Below are 12,599 nucleotides of genomic sequence, written 5' to 3'. Positions count from 1 at the left end.
CCACTTAACGTCTACAGTTTGATCATTTAACTGCTAACAGAGAGGGCCATGTTTCTCTCAGATATTTCTTTCTCGTCCAGCTTTGGTTGAAATTTTAAGATGAGATCATTTAAGTTCGTGTTTGAGTTCAACTGATGAAATTGTATTCACTATGTCAAATTTACTCTGAAGGCATGTTTTACCAGCCACCTCGCAGGTATTAATAGCTTTGAAATGCTATTTTGGAGAGTCATACATATACGTGTACATTTTTGTGTTAGATTTTATAGATCTAAATATACATAATAAATTCCATAGATCATAAATTACTAACTTCCAAACGCAGTCATTGATAAATTAGATCTTTAATCCTGCAAAATAGAAACAACGTAAAGTAGTGCCTATGGACACACTACTCTCAAACCACTCTTAGATTTCTGAAAACCCTAATTTCCAAATACTGTATGGTATATCCATGTTTGCTTGCCCTAGACCTTTTAAATAGTCTCTGCAAGTCAGACTTATCCATTAATTTTTTGACACACATAAAATAATAATAATTTGATAATATAATTATACTAGGAAAAATGTGGATAAGTCAATGGACTTATAAAGAGAGTTGGTCCTCCAGTCTAATGGGCCAACTGGAGTCTTATAGAGAGTGTGTGACCAAAGGCCCTACTACAAAATAATAAAATAAGCCAGTCCTATTAATGGCATAAATAAGCCCTGTAAGTGAGTAATTGATTATGCCAAGTCCACAAATATTAATTTAATTCAACATTCTCCCACTTGGACTGCATAATCATCATCATATAAAATACAAACTCACTTACTATAGAATCTCTCGAACCATAATGCCATTTCATCCAAATATATAGTATACCGACAGGGCACAACAATATACTAGACTAGGCAGTAGAGATTCTCTCAGTAAATCTCCCAAAACATAATACCATTTCAACTGAGCACTTTGCATGCCATAAACTCAGTCTAGGTAGTAAAGATTTACCTAACCATGTGCAATCCCCCAACACACAAAACCATTTCATTCAAGCACATTGCGTATCGACAGGATACAACAATATACCCAAACTAGGTAGTAGGGATTCACCATGGCACCTGTGGATCAACATACACATATACATAGACTAATAGTCTCAACAGACCTGTAAATATAAGGAGCAATAATATGTGTAATAAATCATCTCATAAATAAATAATGATCCACATACATCAATGTATTAAAATATTCAAAGAAATAAATAATACTCAACATGGATATTACTACAGAAAACATAACAAACTCCCACTGACCCACAGCAGTCTCAACTGCCTAACAATCCCATACGGGACACATGCTCCTCAAATATGCCTACCGGTAAAGCCTTGGTCAGTGGATCTGCCACCATGCTATAAGTCGGCGTGTGAACAACAGTAATGAGGCCCTCTTCAACTTTCTCCTTTACCACAAAATATTTCACATCAATGTACTTCGCACCAAGAGTACCTTTTAAATTATTGGAGAAAGACACCGCTGCAGTATTATCATAATATATCATAATAGGCCTCTCAATGGAGTCAACTACTCCTAAATCACGGATAAAATTCCGTAGCCAAACTGCATGACGGGTAGCCTCATAACACGCCACATATTTTGCCTCCATAGTCGAGGATGCTGTCACTGACTGCTTGGCACTCTGCCAAGACACAGCACTTCCTGTAATGATAAATATATAACCAGTGGTAGATTTCTTATCATCCACACAACCTTTATAGTCTGCATCACTATAACCCACTACTTCAAGAGAGTTGGTGCGATGATATGTCAACATATGATCTTTAGTACCTTGAAGATACCTAAAGACCTTCTTAACTGCTTGGTAATGAATAGGACCAGGATTGCTCATAAATCTACCAAGCACACCCACAGCAAAAGCTATATCAGGCCGTGTACATACTTGAGCATACATCAAACTACCTACTGCTGAAGAATAGTGAACATTCTTCATTGCCATCCTTTCTCTATCATTCTTGGGACATTGATCTTTAGAAAACTTTTCACCTTTCGTAACCGGTACACTTCCAGGAGAACAATTATGCATATCAAATCTCTTAAGAATTCTATCAATATAAGCTCTCTGAGACAATTGCAATACATAATTAGTCCTATCTCGAATAATCTTGATGCCTAAAACAAAAGAAGCCTCACCGGGTTGCACAACATCTGCTTTGTCTCAGCTAATAGGTCAGTGTCATTAGTAGCCAAAAGTATGTCATCAACATACAACACCAAAAATATAAAACTGCTCCCACTGACCTTCATATATATGCATCTATCAACAACATTTTCCTTAAAGCCATTTTGGGTGACAACCTCATCAAACTTAAGATACCATTGTCTTGAAGCTTGCTTAAGACCATAAATAGATTTCTTAAGCTTACAAACCAAATTACCATTCCCCGTTAGTTGGAAACCAACTGGTTGAACCATATATACATCCTCATATAAATCACCATTCAGAAAAGCAGTTCTGACATCCATCTGATGCAACTCCAGGTCATAATGCGCCACAATCGCCATAATGATTCTAAAAGAATCCTTTATGGATACAGGAGAGAAAGTCTCTGTATAATTAATTCCTTCCTTCTGGCTAAACCCTTTAGCTACAAGTCTAGCCTTATACCTCTCCACTTGACCATTGGAGTCCTTTTTAGTCTTAAAGACCCATTTGCACCCAATAGGCTTGCTACCCTCTGGTAACTCAACCAAATCCTAAACTCCATTTGATGCAATGGATTTCATTTCATCTTCCATTGCATCCAACCAAAAATTTGAATTTGAACTGCTTATTGTAACACCCCGTCCCAAATCGCACCGGAATCCGTGCACGTTGACCGAGGTTGACCGTTGACCGAGCGGGTCAAAAGTTAACATTTTGTTCCAGTTGGAATTTCGAGTTGACCAGGGTACCGTGGCGAAGTGGATGATGCCCCGAGTTCGTAGACTGGTAGCACGTCGAAAACGGAGCTATGGTTTGAAAGTTATGGGCAAAACAAGTTGAAGTGCAAACTGTCCAAGGGGTGCCAGAGTTGACTTTTTATTTATGAGGAAATGAGCTTTGACTCATGTGTGGTTGTGAAATGCTCATCGATACGAGTTCACAGATTAGCGGCACGCTCAAAACGGACATCCGATTAAAAAGTTATGGACGCGTGAAGTTTGCCGGATACCGTAATATTTTAATGTTTTTGAGTCGATGAACAGTGAAATGCCACGTGTCAGCTTCTGATTGGTCCATGTGGCATGAACAGTGTCACACAGTGGCTTTTATTTGATAAAATTCTCGGGGAAGAGAGAGAAAGAGAAAGAGGAGAGAGAAAGAGAGAGAGAGTCCGACCGGCGTCGGAATTTTTCAAATTTTCCTGCCGAATCACTATACACGCGCAGGCCAGCAAGGTTCCCCTCCCCATTTCCGGCAAAATCTCAAAGTTTCACGGCGATCGGCCTCCGGATGCGCCTGGATCGGACGTCCGAAGATCGGCGGCGAGTTTTTCCCTCCACCGCCGGCCACCGCCGATTGGCCCATTTTCGGCCATTTTCCGGCCACACGCGCCAGCTAGCCTTCATCCTCTCCTTAGGTCCGGCCGACCCATCAAGTTTCAGGGCCATCGGACCACCGACGCACCGGGATCGGAGCGTTTTCCGGCGAGGGGCTGAAAATCTTCAAACCGTGATTTCTCCCCCGTCCGGCCTCAGTTTGCCTCACCACCAGTCCCGTTGGATTGCTCTCCCCACGATCTACAAATCTGCAAAAAATCACAGCCAACGGCCACCGCACGCGCCGCCGCCGGCGACGGTTGTCGGTGACCGCGGCGGCTCGCCGGAAATTACTGTTCCGGCGAGTACCCAGTTTTTCGACCGACTCCAGTCCACTGTGTTCAACCTCCTGAACCCGAATCCGGCATCCGTTTCTGCCAATTTGTGACGGTTTGGGAGAATTGCGGAGCCGAAACCCGAAAAAGCTTTCCGGCGAGATTCCGACCCCGTCGGGTCCGATCACCGGAAAGTAAGACCGAATCAGTGATCCTCATCACTCGAGCTTCGATTCAATATATAACTCGGAACCTTTAGATATCGTTTGGTGTTCGCTCCCCGGGTACCCATTTGGGAATTACCCGAATAAAATATTAATATTTTTGGTTGGTGCATTGTGGTTGTTTAGGTGCGCGTACGAGTGGTGGAGTTGATCCCGAGGAGGATCTTAGTTGATTTACGCGCTCAAGGTGAGTGACCCACCTTCAAAAAATTATTTTGGGCAATTACTTATATTTAATTGGTATTTAAATTGGTATTCAAATTATGCTCATGTGGTGTGATTTAATTATGGTTTATTGTGGTTTAATTTATTTATTATGCATGAGCATAGTATGTTTCGGTATTAATTGTACGTGGTTTCAAATATGATTTTTCGGGCATAATTGGGTTAAATATTTTACGAAAATATTTGTTTAAATTTATAAATTATGCCCGCGGTATTTTTATGGTTGCATCTCGTACTTCGAGAAAATTGTGGTTTGTTGGTTATCAATGTTTCATACCGGTTTATTTAATAAAAATATGTGGGATGGTAAGTGTGAGAATTTAATGTATTTCCCACGGCAATTTTGGAAAACGGTACAGTTGGTTAATAATGTTTATTTTTAGACGCACTCATACAGTATTGGTGTTCTGGTGTATGGTGTATGGACACGTGGTAGCGCGCAGGTATTATGTGGTTTAGCGCGCGGTTATTACTTCACCCGTGAGTTGCCATTGGACCGTTGGCAGGCAAGTTTGTTATTGCGCACAGCCGCCCCCCTCCTTGGCTGGGTTGATGGTTTCAGCAGCGGTACTGTCGGGACGCCGAAGTGCCGTTTGCAGGTTTCTCTCTTTAACCCCCCCGCCAGTCGGTGCTCGGGACGCTGGGTATCGGAGGGCATCACCGGTATATGGTGTGGTGCGTCGGTGTAAATTGCAAATAATGTTTTAAACCCCAAAGGTGTTTAAAAATTATTTACTATAATTTATTACATTTTAATTATATATTGGGGTATGTATTTATTTAATTATTGTTTATCAAATGGTTTAATCCCTTGGTTTTCGGGAGGTATGTACATTGGGTTTTGCGAAAAGGTTTTAAAAAGGGAACATTTCAAACGGAGCGATTGGTGAAAGTTTTGAGGGAAATTATTATTTTCCAACAGTTATTATTATTTATTTATTAATTGTTGGTATTTGTTCTATTCCTTAATTGCTATTAATATTATTTTATTATCACTAAAGGTGTTCAGTAGTTAGGGTCACTCACTGAGATGATTAGCATCTCACACTCTTAAATTCCGTTCCCTTAGGTGCAAGTGGTGGTAGACGTTCTTCCGGAGCGAACCAAGTTTTCTGCTACTGTTGTGTTTCGAAAAGTACTCTGTACTCTTTCATTTCAGTGTATTGTTTCGTTCAGCCTTGTTGTATTTCTGTTGATTAGCACTTCTTAAAGCTCTGTATACTATTGGGATACTTATGTTTTATTTATGCACTGGACTGTTGTTGTTGTTGAGAAGAGCTGTAATTTGTGGAACAATTTGTAGTTTGCGGGAGGAATAAGGGGATGAGTATAGAAGTGTGTTTTCAGTGCAGGTAATTGTGGTAAGTAAATCCCTTAAGGGAGGCTCTGCCGGATTTTCCATTGGAGGGTCCGGTAAGGTTTCTTTGGGATCAGGGCTTGTCTAGGGTTCCGGGGAAGGAATTCTGGATGGGTCCTGACATTATGGCCTCCTCATAAGTGACTGGATCTGAATCATCACTTATGTCAAACTCATGCTCCTGCAAGTAAACCTCATAGTCATCAGGAATAGCTGATCTCCTAGTCCTTTGTGACCTCCTCAAAGGTACATCAGCATCTGCAATAGCTGGAATATCCTGCTCTTCAACAATGAGTTCATTCTGACCAACTACTGGTTCATCAACTACTGGATCAACAATATCTCTATCAGGAACAACTATACTGGAAATGAAAACACTTTCTTCTATAAATTGAGATTCCCTTGGACCATTACGATCACCAAACTCAAAATCATCTTAAAAAAAAATGGCCCTGTCTGATTCCACGATCCTGGTGGTGTGAGAAGGACAAAAAAATCTTGAACCCCTAGATCCTATACAATAGCCAACAAAATATCCACTAATGGTTTTAGGATCTAACTTCTTAATTTGGAGATTATAAATTCTTACTTCAGCTTTGCAACCCCATATTCGAAAATGGTGCAAATTAGGCTTTCTTCCTGACCACAACTCAAAAGGTGTCTTAGGAACGGACTTACTTGGAACTTGATTCAAAATATAAGCCGCCATCCATAAAGCCTCTCCCCACAAATAATCTGGCAACCTAGAATTTGCCAACATAGACCGCACCATATCCAACAAAGTTCTATTCCTTCTCTCAGCTATGCCATTTTGCTGAGGTGTACCAGGCATCGTATATTGCGCATCAATGTCATACTCACGCAAATAAGTAGCAAAAGGCCCTGGGTTCCTTCCAGTCTCATCATATCTACCATAAAACTCACCACCTCTATCAGACCTTACAGCTTTTATTTTCTTATTCTTTTGAAGCTCCATCTTTACCTTAAACTCTTTAAAGGCAACTAAAGAATCTGACTTCTCACAAATAAGCTCGATATGTCCATAACGAGAGTAATCGTCAATGAAGGTAATAAAATATCTATAACCACCCAAAGCAGTTGGTGTAAAAGGTCCACATATGTCAGTGTGGATTAACTCCAAAACATCTCCACACCTAGCTAACTTATCCTTTCTTACCTTGGCAGTTAACTTCCCTTTCACACATTCAACATAAGTCAACAGATCAGAGAAATCAAGATTAGGAAGTATCCCATCCTTCACTAACCTTTCCATTCTATGCCTAGAAATATGTCTCAAACGTTTATGCCATAACATTGAGGAATTGTCATTAACTCTTGGGCGTTTAGAAGCAACAATAGAATTAACAGACAAATTGAGACCATTATTAAATAAATCAAGCTTATATAAATTGTCACATAAAGTTCCAAAACCAATAACTTTACCATCCTTAAATAATTCAACTTTGTTATTTCCAAACAAAAAACTATAACCTTGACTATCCAAAACAGAAATAGATAACAAGTTTCTTCTTATTGAAGGTACATAAGAAATTTCTTACAACTCCAAAGCGTATCCAGTGGCAAGCTTCAACTTGATTGTTCCCACAATGTCCACCTTCACTCTTGAGCTATCTCCCATATAAACATGCTGCTCAAGATTGGTTGGGCCCCTTTTGCTTATCATCCCCTGCAATGAATTAGTAACATGAATTGTTGCTCCAGTATCTAACCACCAAGAATTCATAGGCACATCGATAATATTGGTCTCAATCATTAAAATATTACCTTTCTTCTCTTGCTTTCCCTTTAAGGTCCAACAGTCTATCTTCTTGTGCCCAACTTTATTGCAGTATCCACACCTTCCATTGAAGTACTCTTTCCTTTCTCTAATCTGAAAACCACCATCCCTTGGTCCTTTAGGCTTCATACCAGAAAACTTCTTCCTATTGGGGTTAAAACCCTGCCCAGGCTTGAAAGCTTGTCCTGGCTTGAATCCTTGTCCCTTCTTTTGGAAAAACATCTTGGACTTATCTACCTGATGTGAAACCATAGCAACAGACCTAGACTTACTTAATTTAATATCATCCTCTTCCTTGACAAGGATAGTAGTCAATTCCTCCAAACTACAACCTTCTTTCTTAGTATTCAAACTCGACCTTATATTATCAAACTGTGATGGAAGACTCCTCATTATAGAATAGGTCAAGAACTCCTCTCCAATGTCCATCTTAAGATCCTTCAGCTTATTATAATAGGAAGAAAGTAGCATAATATGGTCCCTTACTCCTTTAATACCATCATACTTGGTATTGTTCAATAGGTCCAAATAATGATGCTTCTCATTCATATCAAACTTGATAAACTTCTTTCCTATCTCTTCAAGAAGTCCCTTTCCAGTATCCACTTTAGGAATACTAGCATATATGTCCTCATCCATGTAATTCTCCATCATCATCATACAGCACTTATTAGAGTGTTTCCAATCCTCATAAAGATTCTTAGCTGCTACAGTACTCTCATCAGTCGGTATCTCTGGTGGATCTATCTCCAAAGCCAAATCCAATTTCATGAAAGTCAAATTCATAACTAAGGTTTTCTTCCATTTCTGATAATTTGTCCCATCCAATTTCATCATGGCAGTCATGGGCAGAAGGTTTGGGGTGCTACTAGCTGTAAAAATAGTAAACAACAAGACATTCAAAAAAATTTAAGACAATTCAATTACTATTTTCCAGCCCCTCAACACAAAAACACAAACATAAATATCGCTTAGGGTCTTTGTAGCACTAAAGATACCCTTACGCGGGCCAGGAACAGTCAACCAAATAACCATAATCAAATGCATTGAACTGAATCACCGACAGGGCAACTTAGAACCTGCAATACATGGCATTTAATTAACTTCCACTGCCATTCCAGGCGTCATACAAAGCAACTAGAACTACCGACAGGGTAGCTTAATTACCCGTATAGACCCTGGTTAATAAGTGGGAGAAAAATAACATATTGGCAATTTCATGAAATAGGCAAATATAAAACATCCCATCCACTATGCCAATATACATTACATTGGTACACATAATGCAGATAAAATAAGTCTCACGACAGGTGAGTACCTAAAATCCCACACTACTATACCAACTAGGCACAAAGCCTCTTTGGGTAAGCTCACAAAATCCAATTTTTCAACCACAAAATTTAATTTAATTTAATAAAATTGGAATGTGATAATTAAACAAATAAATAAACAATAAATAATAAATTGAACAATTGAAAAATTAATTAATAAATAAACAACAAATAAATCAATTAAAAAAAATTTAATTTTTTTGGGGCCTGCTGACGTCAACAAACAACGTGTCGTGCTGATGTCAGCAGATGACATCAGCAGTCACCCAAAACGACACGTCGTTTCTCTCTTCTTCTTCACCCAACCGGGTCACGGGTGACCCGGTTCCAGTCCAAACGGGTCACGCGACCCGCTATTCTTACCCGGCCATATCTCACCGTTCCGGCCACCGTTTCCGACGATACCGGCGGCGTTAGTTTCGTCTTCCCTTGGGCAACGTTTCCCACAAATAAATTTGATTCAAAATCAACCCAAAACAAACATCCAAGCAAGGTTTATATTCGGCCAAAACACAAACAAACACCCATGAAACACAAGAAATTCCAGCAAATTTTAGGCAAAATTGGTGCTGTTTGTTTCGTGTATTCTTGGGAAACTTTTTCCCCAAATCAATTTGGTCCAAAACCCAGAAAATTAGCATGTGAATTTCAATGGCCGAAAACCCAGTTTTTTTTTTTTTTTTTTTTGAACAGACAAAAAACCGACCATGAGTATATATATATACGTAAATATGTTTAATAGAATACATAATCTTGAATCTCAAAATTTACATATGTACACAATTCAAGAAAAGAAAAGAAAAGAAAAAATTAATGTAAAGCAACATGTGTATATATATAGATATCTAGAACACTGATAATAATGGCTAAAACACAGATCAATATTCACATGCTAACTGTGATAAACTACAAAGAAATTTACTATGCATATTAACCATGTGCTCTGATACCAATTGTTAGATTTTATGGATCTAAATATACATAATAAATTCCATAGATCATAAATTACTAACCTCCAAACGCATCCATTGATAAATTAGATCTTTAATCCTGCAAAATAGAAACAACGTAAAGTAGTGCCTATGGACACACTACTTTCAAACCACTCTCAGATTTTTGAAAATCCTAATTTCCAAATACTGTATGGTATATCCATGTTTGCTTGCCCTAGACCCTTTAAATAGTCTCTGCAAGTCAGACTTATCCATTAATTTTTTTTGACACACATAAAATAATAATAATTTGATAATATAATTATACTAGGAAAAATGTGGATAAGTCAATGGGCTTATAAAGAGAGTTGGTCATCCAGTCCAATGGGCCAACTGGAGTCTTATAAAGAGTCTATGACCAAGGGTCCTACTACAAAATAATAAAATAAGCCAGTCCCATTAATGGCATAAATAAGCCCTGTAAGTGAGTAATTGATTATGGCAAGTCCACAAATATTAATTTAATTCAACATTTTGTCCATAACCAAAATGAAATTATTTCTATTTGTTAAGGATCGATAATAATTCCAAACTCAACCACCCTTGAAGTCATATTTCACTATAATCTGTAGAGTGCTTTAATTCTAATTAGTTTCACTTTTAAATTGCACCATAATGTCTATATACAAGACTTTCGTTAAGTTTCTTGAAAGAATGGAGATTGAATTGGACATATGACATGTAAATAACTATTGTATGATACTTATTGTATCATGTAGGTTGTCTACATACGTGACAGAGCTGACCGATTGCATTAAAAAAAAATTACAAATAAAAAATTAATGGAGAACGAATCCAAACCAAGTCCTACTTTTCCCCTTTTTTTTCTTCCAGAATTGATGAGACTTTGTAGCAGGGAAATAACATTTCATTCTTTGAAAGAAATCTATACAGACAGGTGTCCACAGTTGTGCTTCAATGGACAGCCTGTTATATTTGCCTTTCCTGCGAGTTTTCGTGTGTTAAAGTCTAACATGGTTATGTAGTTCACAATGAAGAAGAAAGAAAATGTCTCAAAAGTTTCATCACGATTTTAAAGAAGAGCCAAAAAAAAAAAATAAATAAATAAATTAAGAAGTCATGAAACTGAAGAGGATCAAAGCACCCAAGATTTCTTCGGAAACTAGTGGCTTTCATTCGCAATTCTGGAAACCCATATGTTTTCTTTTCTTCTCATTTGGTGGTCTTTGTCTCCTCTTTTATTCTTCGTTGGCCGTTGCTCTTCTCCAGCATTCAAATCAAAGTCAGATTCCAGTTTATATCTCTTTTATCTTGTGGTCTTCTGTAGGCTTCTACAGGTGCTGGTCTTTGGCAAATGTGAGTGAACCTCCAACTTGATATTCCTTTGATTTTTTCCTCTTTTACTGTTTTTTTTTTTTTTTATTGACGTTTATTTTTAGTTTTTGACTTGGATTTTGAAGACCTAGCTCTGGACTCTGGTTGTTTAGGACTTTATGTTTTGTATACTCATGGGTTTAATGATATGGAACCTTGATCAAATGTGCTATGCGGCTTTCGTCAATTTTTTTTGAAGCCTTCATGCATTTGGTTTGTTAATAGGATTGAAGTTGTTTTGTATTTTCTGAGAGAATTAGTGCAGTACCTATTTATTTAACAACTAAATGACTAATTCATTTCTTTGTTTCTCTGGCGTTACATTAATCAAATTCTACCTCAAAGTTAACTTTGTCGGTTTTTTTATGTTAATTTTTACGAGCATCGATCTCATGTTCAGTGCTATTAACATGGTTTCAAATTCACTGGGTTACAACTAATAAATAAAGATGATAAACACATCCATCCATGATGGCATTTTGGGTTTAGCAAAAATTTTGTTGCAGGTTTCATCGATTTTCAAGATTCTGTATTGCTGTTTATTCTGGAAATGATGACCCTTCAAACAGAGGAAAAACCTTGCACTTAAATTGATTTTATTATTGGTATGTACAAACTCATTATTGACTTGCTGGTATTTTTTTGGGCCTATTTTAAACAATTTCAGGATGAATTAATGGCCTTTCTACATATCTCATCTCTAGAGCGCTTACATTTTCCCGTGGAAATGTAGAGCTCTTCACAGTCTCGTTGACATCACTTGGGCATGTTTATCTCACTAGCTGTTTTATATTTTCGGTGCAAAATAAATATATATTTTCTACTATAATATGGTTCTGTCCCCTTCTCATCCTGCTTTGGTAGGCATTTTTAAGATTAAATAATTTAACTATAGGGGTTTAACTTTGTCTTCTGCTAGATGAAATTGCATTCATTATGTCAAATTAATTTGCTCAAGAGGGTATGTTCTAAGAGCTACCCTCAGGTATTTATTGCCTAGAAATGCTGATATTGGACATACTCTATCGAAAATTTACTAGTCTATTAATTAGTTCTTAACTAAAATGAAGTTAGACCTGGCAATTTGGATCATGACACGGCGACACGACTCGAAAACGACACGGAATAAATGGGTTTGGGTTTATTATAAATGGATTTGGGTCATAATCGGATCAACCCGTTTAACACGATTATTAATCGTGTCATTTTTAGGTTGACCTGTTTAACTCGAAATTGACCCGTTACGACCCATTTATTAAACGTGTCAGTTTCAACCCGACACGATTATATACCTATTACAACCCATTTAAATTTAATTTTAAATTAATATTTTATCACTAATATAATATTTAATAACTAAAAAATATTATAAATTAAAAATTTTATAAAAATAATTTTCTATTACTAATTTTTTAAAAACAAAAAATACATCTTTAATAAAACAAAAACATAAAAATAAAAAAAAAATTCGGATTAATAGGT

Source organism: Ziziphus jujuba, chromosome 3, assembly GCF_031755915.1.
Source record: "Ziziphus jujuba cultivar Dongzao chromosome 3, ASM3175591v1".
Classification (NCBI taxonomy): domain Eukaryota; kingdom Viridiplantae; phylum Streptophyta; class Magnoliopsida; order Rosales; family Rhamnaceae; genus Ziziphus; species Ziziphus jujuba.
The sequence above is the reverse complement of the archived record's forward strand: the minus strand, read 5'-3'. Positions refer to the sequence as shown.